The 10171-nt window shown below is 40.7% G+C and overlaps 1 protein-coding gene across 2 annotated transcripts in view; it reads right to left on the reverse strand.

The window, feature by feature from the left end:
- NLGN4X (neuroligin 4 X-linked) overlaps positions 1-9968 on the reverse strand; it is a 278777-nt gene extending 268809 nt beyond the window's left edge. For both annotated transcript variants that reach the window (XM_039520922.1, XM_039520921.1), the window contains exon 1: positions 9842-9968. The gene's annotated coding sequence lies outside the window, so the exon portion shown is untranslated. The remainder of the gene's footprint in view (positions 1-9841) is intronic.
- Between the last annotated feature and the right edge of the window lie 203 nt (positions 9969-10171).

Below are 10171 nucleotides of genomic sequence, written 5' to 3' on the forward strand. Positions count from 1 at the left end.
ATCCAAATCATACAACACACATATAGACTGTGGGGAAGAAGCTTAAGAACTGCAAAAAAGTCTTAACCACCAATAAAGCAAACAAAAGTATTTTATAACAATTGTTAATTATTAACATTGCATTGATATATTCACAATGCTGTCCACTATAACTCCCTCGCCCTACAAATCATCATAACCACAATGATCATAAAAATAAGTGTTTATCTACCAAATGAACCACCCCCAGATTTACACTAGTTTTCAGTGGTGCTAACCGCTAATATTTGCTCTGTCAAAATCAGTGATCTGCATCATCCATCCCCCAATTCTCCACCTGCTCTTTGGAACTCTGTGCACTGAGCATTTCTAATTTGAGCAGCAAACCTACTGCAGGCTGTGTTAATATAATTTACAGCCTCCAGTGCCACAGCTTGTCTGTCCAGCTGTGCATAATTTGCCGCAAGTCCTACTGCCGCCTCACTCCACCTTGTATTGAGACCTCAACTTTGTTTTCACATACATGACACAAATTGCAACAGGCACACATTATAATCATTACATTAATAATGAGCTGCTATTGCCCATTCCAGGCCTGGAGCACAACTCTGTCCTACCACTCAGTGGTTATATACCTGATTTACAGGAGGCACGCAATCTGGTTAGCATGATCTTGAAGTACTACACAGAGCCATTTACTGAAGATGTTGGGTGAGAGAAACAACAAATAAATCCACTAACTGCTGGTGTCTCATTCTCTGGCTCTTCAAGAATACTGACACAATGCCCTTACTGCAGATGCCTGAGATATCTCAAGTCCCAGAAGCTGAGCAGAAACTGTGTTAAGCAAGGAGTGAGATCAGACTCTCTGTTCTTCATTTTGATAAAAATAAAAGTGGATATGGCAGATATTGCCAGATTCCTATGGGGGCTTCATCTCTTCTGCAACTATTTCTTTGGGCTTTCAGAAAGTTTTTCAAAATTTCCCTCAAGCTAATTCTCCAATAGGTAGGCACTCTGGAACTGGGTACCCAAAGGGCAGTGCAACATTGTGGAGCAGCATTGGTATGAATGTGGGGCACAACTGCCCCTACAAAACCACAGCTAGTGTGAGCACCGCATCAATGGTTCAGGTACCAATTCAGTTACCACCAATTCAGTTACCAATGGTTCGGGTCTCTAGGGTACACACAGGTTTTGTTTTGTTTTAACAAACCTCAGTAAGACATCATGCAAAGCTCTGGTGCTTGCTGAACAAATGTTTATTATTCATACTAGAGCAACAAATAACAAAATCCTTGAACATAGATAGAGGATAATATATGGTCCTAAGCTTTTGAACCATCAGTATTCTGCAGGCTAGGGGAATTTATGGCTCCCTACACCTTCACGTCCTGTTCATTTATAATAGCTTTCCAAGAGAGGGATTGATTTTGCATAAATGAGCTTTTCAGGAGAACAGAAGATTTCTTGTGTTTAAAAAGATGGATTTGGAAGCATTTTAATGAGCACAGATTAAAATCCAGCCAAAAAGTCCCTCTAAATGGGACCCTGTATATTTCACTCAAATATTGCATATTCCTCATATAGGGTCTGACTCAGTGTCCACTGTATTTTCCAGGAGTCTTTCCATTGACTTCACCAGGCTTTGGATCAGCCCCATAATGCTAAGCTTAATTATGCTGATGGCCTATGCTCCATCCAGTAAAGAAAAGAGTAGGGAGTTTGTTGTGCATTAGTTGGATAGAGACATGGCTGGCACCCATATACAGCCATACATAAGAATGAAATATTGGCTGTGCTTACTGGAAATGTGGGTCTGGAAACCTTCCCACAGCCAAATTGACAAAGGCAAAATCAAATGACAGAATCTGAAGGAAATTTTATCCCTCTGTAAAATGCAGCTACCTGGAAACATTTTGTATTTATTCCCACGGTGCTTAAAAAAAAAATGCTTAAGCCCTAAAGAGGTGTACAGACCAGGCAATAGATTTGTAAAGAATTTAAATAAAGGCATTGGAGGTAAAGATGGATATTTATTCATTTTTTCCAGAAAAAGAATTCTCAAATGTACAATTACTACAATATCTGTGATTTCAGAGTAAAACCGAAGTGTAGTAGAGCATACACCTGCCCTCTACAAGTTGTGCCCTGAAGTCAATAAGTTTTACTCCTCCTAAATAAATGAATCTGCAAGTTTTCCTTTGCAAGTTTCACCATTATTTGAAAGCAAAAAATTTGGTCTAAATATCTGTATCAAATGATATAAAACATAAACCAGCAATATGTGTGTCCATTCCAGCTTGTTTATTTAACAATGTAGCTATCAGTTTTTCCTCTAAGTTATATAATATTTTGGCATCTCTAAAACAGGACTTTTGTATTTTATGGTAGCAAATTTATTTAGGGTATCAATCATTATTATATTGTAAATCATCAGTAAGTGTGCGGCACTGAGCAATAGACATATCAGTAGTCTCTGTCTTGGAGAACTTAATGTATTGTACAGTTATTAACAAGTGTTCATTTATGGAGCAAAGGAGTTAAAAATTAGTGAAAAATCAGTTCAGGGACATTTAACTCATGCTTTAGTACTTATCAGGTATTTCCAGCTATGGTATATACAAAGATAGGGCAATGCCCGATTGGCTTTTCTCATTTTCAGAGGCCCCAAATATAACTTCAAGCAATAGTGCAAGTGAGTTTGGTGATGTTAACCCAGTTCCTTGTGTGGCACCTATATCACAAAACTGCCACGTGATGGCAACAATCAACATGGCTGGCAGCCCCTGATTTGGCAAGGCCATTGACTAGAATAGCATTAGAGCAAGGTCTATATATGATTTGAGCAAACCTGCTGATTTCATGCTCACTTTATGCCTGTGCCTGATTTAGCACTCAGATACAATGGGGATGAGTGATTTTAAAATGCTTAAATATATTAGATGGCCTAAACAAAATCTATAATCATGAGACAGGAAGGCTTTGTTTTGATTGATTTACTGGCCTTGTATATTCTTTGGGTTTGGGATTGAACAGCCGTATCTCCATTTGTACCAAAAGGGAAAAAAGAGTCACTATTGCTGGAGGAACAAGAAGTTACATACTTTTCTTATTGCACATTCATATCCAACAAATGCAAATCTGGATGAAGCTCTTAGAGAAATCTACACAGCCACCAATTTATGATAACACAATCATCTCTCAAATGTTAAGTTCTTGCTATACCATTGATTATAATTAATAAAGAACTAAAATGCCTGTTTCATTGATTATTATAATTAATACTAAAGTACTTTTTCATTATAAATAAAACTAATTTAAAGAATTTAAAAGTTGTTATAAAGAGTAGTAAATCAAAGAGGAGTTACGTCACACTATGTAATGTAGAATAACATTTGTCAGATTAATAATTTCATAATTAGACATAACCAGGCATCAGTTCATTTCCAAAAAACAGTAATTTTTACTATATGCCCCTCTTCATCATGTTGTTATAAAAATTACTATATTCTGCCTAATATTTCTATCACTTTCCAATATGGCCTTGGTACATTCTAACCAAAATCCCCAAAATAGTTCCATTATAGTCACAAAAAAATTGATACCTTTAAAGAAAGTCATTTTAATAATGCTAGGGCACATGGGTTCTTTCCCCCACTCCCTCCCCCAAGTTTGCAGAGTGAATTAACCAGTCTAGTATAATAGCTTCTGTAATATTTTTTCTAATAAGAGTTCATTAATTTTCTTTTAAAAGGTTCACCAACCCCAAGCTGCAAATCTCGGTGTGCACATAAAGTGACAATGGAGAGATGAGCATGGAAAGTCTTACCCTTTTACTTACTGAAGCTATATTTGGTTGAATACATTTGCTAAAACATGTCCTAACACTCAGAGTGGTGTGTGAGCAGAACACAGCAGAATGTAAGAGCTGTACAAGGTGATCTCAATTATTACAACTCATTTTTAGACAGAGTACAGTAGTGTGCATCTGAACATTTCTCGCTAGGTTTCATTTAATTAAATGAACACTTATATTCCATTTGAATAAGCCATGCTAGTGGTCAAACCCTTATACAGATGTAACTGGGAAAAGCAACATCTTCTGGAGAGGCTATTAGTGTTCAGATCATCACGCATGCTATGGTAATAAATCACGAAATAATATTGTTCGATATAAACTTTCTTTTAAATCTAACAATCCAGAAACGTTCCCCCCCCCCCCACACACACACCAAGTTCATTTATTTATAATCCAGGAGATCTGACCTCATTTTTTTATTACTACACTCTTCAAAATGATATTTATTTCCTATGAATTGTACCCATTTTTCCCCCTATACATTTTAAGTTTTCTTCCCCCTACTCTGCTTTCAGGTTATGGAAAATGGACATTTATTACCTACCACTTCTATCATTTTGAGGAACAGTGCCAATAAAACCCTTTTTCCTTTTCAACCAGCAAGCATTTTTTTACTTGAAATTCAGATCTGGGGACTACTAACCCAAACACAATAGAACTATTAAAAGGTGATAGAGTTGAGTACATAACCCTGTCAGATGTAGGGATCAAAATGGCTTGGAGCATAAATGCTTTACAAACATTCCTTGAGCACACCTGAGCTGAACTGTGACAGAGAATAGCTGCACTTTGAAATGAGATTCCTGATGATCTGAGTGGCTCATTGCCAGCCTCATGTTTATATTTTGGTTTTATTAGGTTTTCCTCTTTTTAGATTCAAAGTCCGGTGTGCATTTGTAATGAATTTTGGTCACACAAAAGAGATTTTGAATATTTGTGCTTTGTGACAAGTCTTCAAAAAGCAGAATGACTAAATCCTATGCTGTTTACAGAGTGGTGCTTTCCCTGTCCCACCCAGGTGGATCTGTTCCTTACATTGTGTGATTCAGCTGTCAAAGAACAGCATGCTTCTTTGAAAAGCCAAGTGGAGGCCATATTGAGAACCTGTCAAAAGCAGAAGTACACACCTTTATGCAGTGTTCAGTTACTTTTTCATGTTAAACAAAGCACTGTTTCCATATGATTTTTTTTTAATTTCCAGTTTCTATCAAGCAGCTCTTCCTTCTGCCTCTTCCCTTCCTTTCTAACTGACTTGTAATGACCTTCAGCTGGAATTTGCATATTAAGACAGCCATTTTTGACAAACCCTTTATCACTATTCCTTTGAGTCAAAGGGCCTGTTCAAGTTCACTAGTCTAACTAAACAGGCTGAAAAGAGCATCTGTGACAATGAAGCTATGCATGTAGAATTTTTGGTAAATTATCCACTGTATCAATTATCCTGTTTTAATCCAATCCAATATACAATTATCCTACATTATTTAGAAGTTTTATTGAGAAGTTTTTTATTGTTGTGTATTTTCTAACAAGAATTGTCTTAACTGATCACTCTGCATTGTTGAAGAAGGAAAAATAATATCCTATGTACTTAGCATGAGGCTTAAAATATGTCTGTGTTTATAGTGTACGTACTAGCATTTTGTAATATTTAACTTTGTGTTGTAATGTTACTATTTAAAGGAATAGTAGGCAAATCATCAGTCTCAATTAGAAATGTTAGCATTCTGAAATGTTACAAATCCCGTGCAGATAACAGAATAAATTATATGCACCTGATCTAAAGGCCACTGAAATCAGTGGAAAAATTCCCACTGGTTTCAAAGGGCTTTGGATCAAGCCCTAGATGAACAACAGGATCAAAGAAATATATTTTGGATGCCAAAACCAGTTTCAGTTATGATACCTAGTATAGCCCAAATACAAACAGACTGACAGTAGTTGCATTTGTGTGTTATCTATGCACACAGAAGAGAAAAAAATAAACGTGACTTGTAAACAAAAGAAAAATAATTCTCAATTGCTAAGAACCAGTATGTCAGAATTAAAGGTTCAATTATCATAAAAATATCTTGTCATGAAATGTACTGTTCTAATACCATCAAAAGATTTTGCTTACATAAATGACCTATTGGTAAGTCACAAGATTCATAGTACCTTTTCACATCCATGGTATCTAATGATTAGATGGAACAGGTTTGTGACTAACAGTATACAACCCTGTCTCCAGCAGCATAACTTAAAAGAATTACAGCAACCCTCCTGAAAGCAGTAATATGTATAGACCATTCTGTAAAAATATTAACAGATGTGGCAGATATATTTTTCATAAGAAAATAAAAAAGGATTAATTTTAAGTATGAAACTAGCCCACCTGTGTAAACCTGAGTTTTTTATCCACTTAATTACAATTGATTAATGTAATTATCAACTCTCTATGGTAACACAAAAAGTTATTTTCTTATATTAATAATAAGTCTTATAATGAATAAATATAATTTGTATTGCATGGGATGTAGATTACCACCCTTCCACCAAGATGAGATTATTTCAATTTGCAGAGAAGTCCATGCTACGTGTGTGTGTATATATATATATATGCTGAATGGAAATCTCCAGTGCGTGTGTGTGATATATATATCTCTCCCTTTCCTCTACTTACAGGAACACACTCCTAACACTATTAATCATTTGGGATCAAAATACAGCCTAGATTTAAGGATATTTTTCTCCAAAAAATTGATGCATGGGATGTTGATTACCACCCTTCCACCAAGATGAGATTATTTCAATTTGCAGAGAAGTCCATGCTACGTGTGTGTATGTGTATATATATATATATATATGCTGAATGGAAATCTCCAGTGCGTGTGTGTGATATATATATCTCTCCCTTTCCTCTACTTACAGGAACACACTCCTAACACTATTAATCATTTGGGATCAAAATACAGCCTAGATTTAAGGATATTTTTCTCCAAAAAATTGATGAAGCATGATTATGGAATCAATAAATGTTTCCTTACTTTTTAAATACAAAGTATCAAAGATGAACATTTGTTTACATCATTGTGGTTATAGTAAACATCAACACCCCAATAAAGCCTATTGACTCAAAAAGTTAAAAATAAAGCATCTAATGTAATAGATTAAATGGTCACATCAGTCTCTGACTCTACTTATTGAATTACCGGACTGCTACAGTTTAATCCGGAAACTTGATCTATCTAATAAAATATAGATAGGGACTTTCACATTTCATTCCATCAGCCATCCTTTGACAGAAATTGCTGTTGCTTGTCTCAAACACATCCAGATTCTGCACTTTTTGAAAACTTTTCCTTAAAACCTTTCCAGTTCCCTTGCTTCTGAGGACTGCGCAAAGGAGGGAAGCTAGAGGTAGCAAAATGCTTCCTGGATGTTAAACCATTTGAAATCCAACATGATTTTGTAGTTTTAAAACATACATGCAGTTGGGCTTTTAAGATACAGAGGTGGAATACATGGAAATAAAACATTTCAAGCAATTGACCAAATTTCAAAAATAAAATTAAAAGTCACTAGGAAGTATACACACTACCACCTTGTGGAATTTTCTTGCAAGAACAGCACCTGCTTGTTTCCACAAAGTTATTTTTCCCTACTTAATATTAAAATTAGTTTAGTTTCAGGGATAGATAAGGGTTCTATTATTACTAGTTTCTTTTATGAAAACAAAGGGTAGGCCCACAGCGCAGATGATTAACGTATCTCTTGGGTTTCTTTATTTTCCTCTCTCTTGCTCACTCTAAATAATTGTCCTGGCTCTAAATGATAAAATAATCATAATAAATTATAACAATAAATCAAATGTAGCCTTGTCTCAATGTATCCCAGCACCGGGGGAGGGCAGGATGGGGAGATCTTTCCTGCAAGAGGAAAAGGGTAAAACAACCACTTGTGAAACCTGCAGCAGTCAGAGCGTTTGCTGGGGACAGGACAAGGAAAAGGAGATCCAGTTTCTTCCAGCTGAGCCAAATCCGCTGAAAACAAGGGCACTGTTACCCTGAAGTGGGTGTTAGCCTCTAGGCCGTCCCCTTGTTGTGTCTGGACTGGAATAGCTGGCAGGAGAAGTCCCAAGGACCCAGGCACAGAGTGGCCGCTGCAGGATGCATGCCCTAGCTTATACCCCTCCCAGGGGGCAAATTGAACTCTCTGCAGTCAAGGCAGGCGTTGGACACCTGGCAATTAGCTGGGGCCTGGGAGCTGGGGTGAGGTTGATGCAGAGAAAGGCAGCACAGACCGAGGGACAGGTTGCACTGGGGACGTTGGGCAGCCAAGGCTAAGGGACTCGTGGCCAGCAGGAAGGAACTTACTGGCATTGCAGCTTGCGGGGCAGGTTGCCGGAGAGGGAACTGAATTGCCGCGTGCGGGGCGGCTGGGAAAGCTGGGGATGTTTGCCTGAGGCATCCCCATCACCTGGATCAGCTAGATGAGGGCTAGGCGGTGTAACCTGGGGAGGGCCAGGTGGGGGGAGGGGTGCGCTGCGGTGTGTGCTTGGGGCTATTGAGTCTGGGGGTGGGCAAGGACCGTGTCTGCAGCAAGGACGGCTAGACGGTGGCTGCAGTGAGCAGGGGAAGGGGAATCGCTCTGCTACCCGCCCCCTCCAGAAAAAACTCCTCTTGCAACTGGGACCCCAGCAAGGCTCAGCCCCCCCCCCCTCCCCAGCCCGCACGCCAGCAGCGCTCGCGGGGCGGGGGCGGCCCGGGGGAAGGCGCCTGGCGCAGGCTCTGGCAGGAGGGAGGGGGAGGTAGAAGTTCAGCGGCTGCTCTCGCTGCGCCCCCCGGCTGATGGCTGCGGGAGGGACAGATCATCAATCACGGCACCCTGCAGAGGCAATGGACCGGGGGGGGGGGCGCAGGGAAACGGGGCCCTGCAGTGCAGGAAGGGTGTGCAGGCAAGGGCGGCCCCGGGGGACGAGGGCACGGGGCTGGGCAGACGGGGAGGGGGAGCCGCTCTGCGGTGCCTAACTTCCCCCCGGAGAGGTTTGACAGAGAGTTTGGGGCAGCAGCAGTTTCCCGTGGGGAAGGTGCAACCCGGGGACAAGGAGCGCGGAGAGGCTCCACATGGGGCACCCCACACACACACAACCCCAGCACTGCCCCCTAGCCGCGCGCCAGCCCCCCAGCCCCAGCTTTGCAGAGAAGCCGATCCCCCTCCCCCTTCCCCCTCCGGAGGCTTCCTCTGTCCCCCTTTATTTCTCTCTTTACACTCGTGGTTTTTTTTTTGTTGTTGTTGTTTTGGGGTTTTTTTTGGCACCGTCGCTTCTCCCTTCGCCTACCCAGCCAGCCAGCCACCCTCCCTCGCGAGTGCCGGGCTCCAGTCCATCACGTGTGAGACCCATGCATCACAAAAGCAGGCATTTTACCCGAGCCCAGCCGCTGAGGAAGAAAAGAGGGTGAATCGCTCCATAGAAGAAGAGCCAAGCTGTGGGTTTTGCTTTTTTTTTTAAGGAGGGGGACACCGCGAGGCTAAGCCAAGCCCGCCCTACGTGCCGGTTCTGTAATTCCCTCCACACCGCTGGTGCACACAGGAGGTCCTGCTCCTTCCACTGCCTCTGATCTCGTTTGCAGGAAACTGTAGCTTTGCTCTTTCTCTCGCCCTGTACTGCAGATATCCCCCCCCCCCACACACACACACTTCTGTTTATTTGTCTGTTAGGCAGAGCTACTTTGTAAACATCTCACACAGAGCCCCAGAGCCTTTTCAAATAGCTGATTGCACCAAAATGCCTCCAAACAAACGATGGTCCAGGGGAAGACAAATTCTAGATCTCTAGCTGCACAGATGACATGAAGATAGTCTATGATGGGGAAGAGGACAGAAAAAGTATCGCCTTAAAAATGATGGGGAAAGTAAAAGCATTAACGACTGCAGCAAACTGATTACCCTCTGCCTCAGAACTCCCTGCAACCCCCGCAAAAATGAACATGAACACACAAACCTTAAATCTACCATACCTACCTTAACAGTGCGATAGCTGCAGCTGCACGGAGGTCCTTTTTTACTCAGCCAAATTCTTCCAGGGAATCCTGACAGGATATCAGACAACAGGAATTATTCAAACAAGGCTCCCCTCCGTTTTTTGGAATCCAACGCGATTTTCTTGTCCAAAGGAATGCAACGACCACAAAAAAATAAAAATAAAAAAGCAACAACAACGCTGGATTTGGAGGAAACTGGCGCTTACTGTTGTAAACGACCTACATTCAGGAAGAAAATTCATTACAAAATCAGTGCAAGAGGGAGAGTTGGGTTTGTGAGTAAGAGCTCTGATTGCCTATGCAGAGACAC

This window comes from Mauremys reevesii, linkage group 1 (assembly GCF_016161935.1).
Source record: "Mauremys reevesii isolate NIE-2019 linkage group 1, ASM1616193v1, whole genome shotgun sequence".
Classification (NCBI taxonomy): domain Eukaryota; kingdom Metazoa; phylum Chordata; order Testudines; family Geoemydidae; genus Mauremys; species Mauremys reevesii.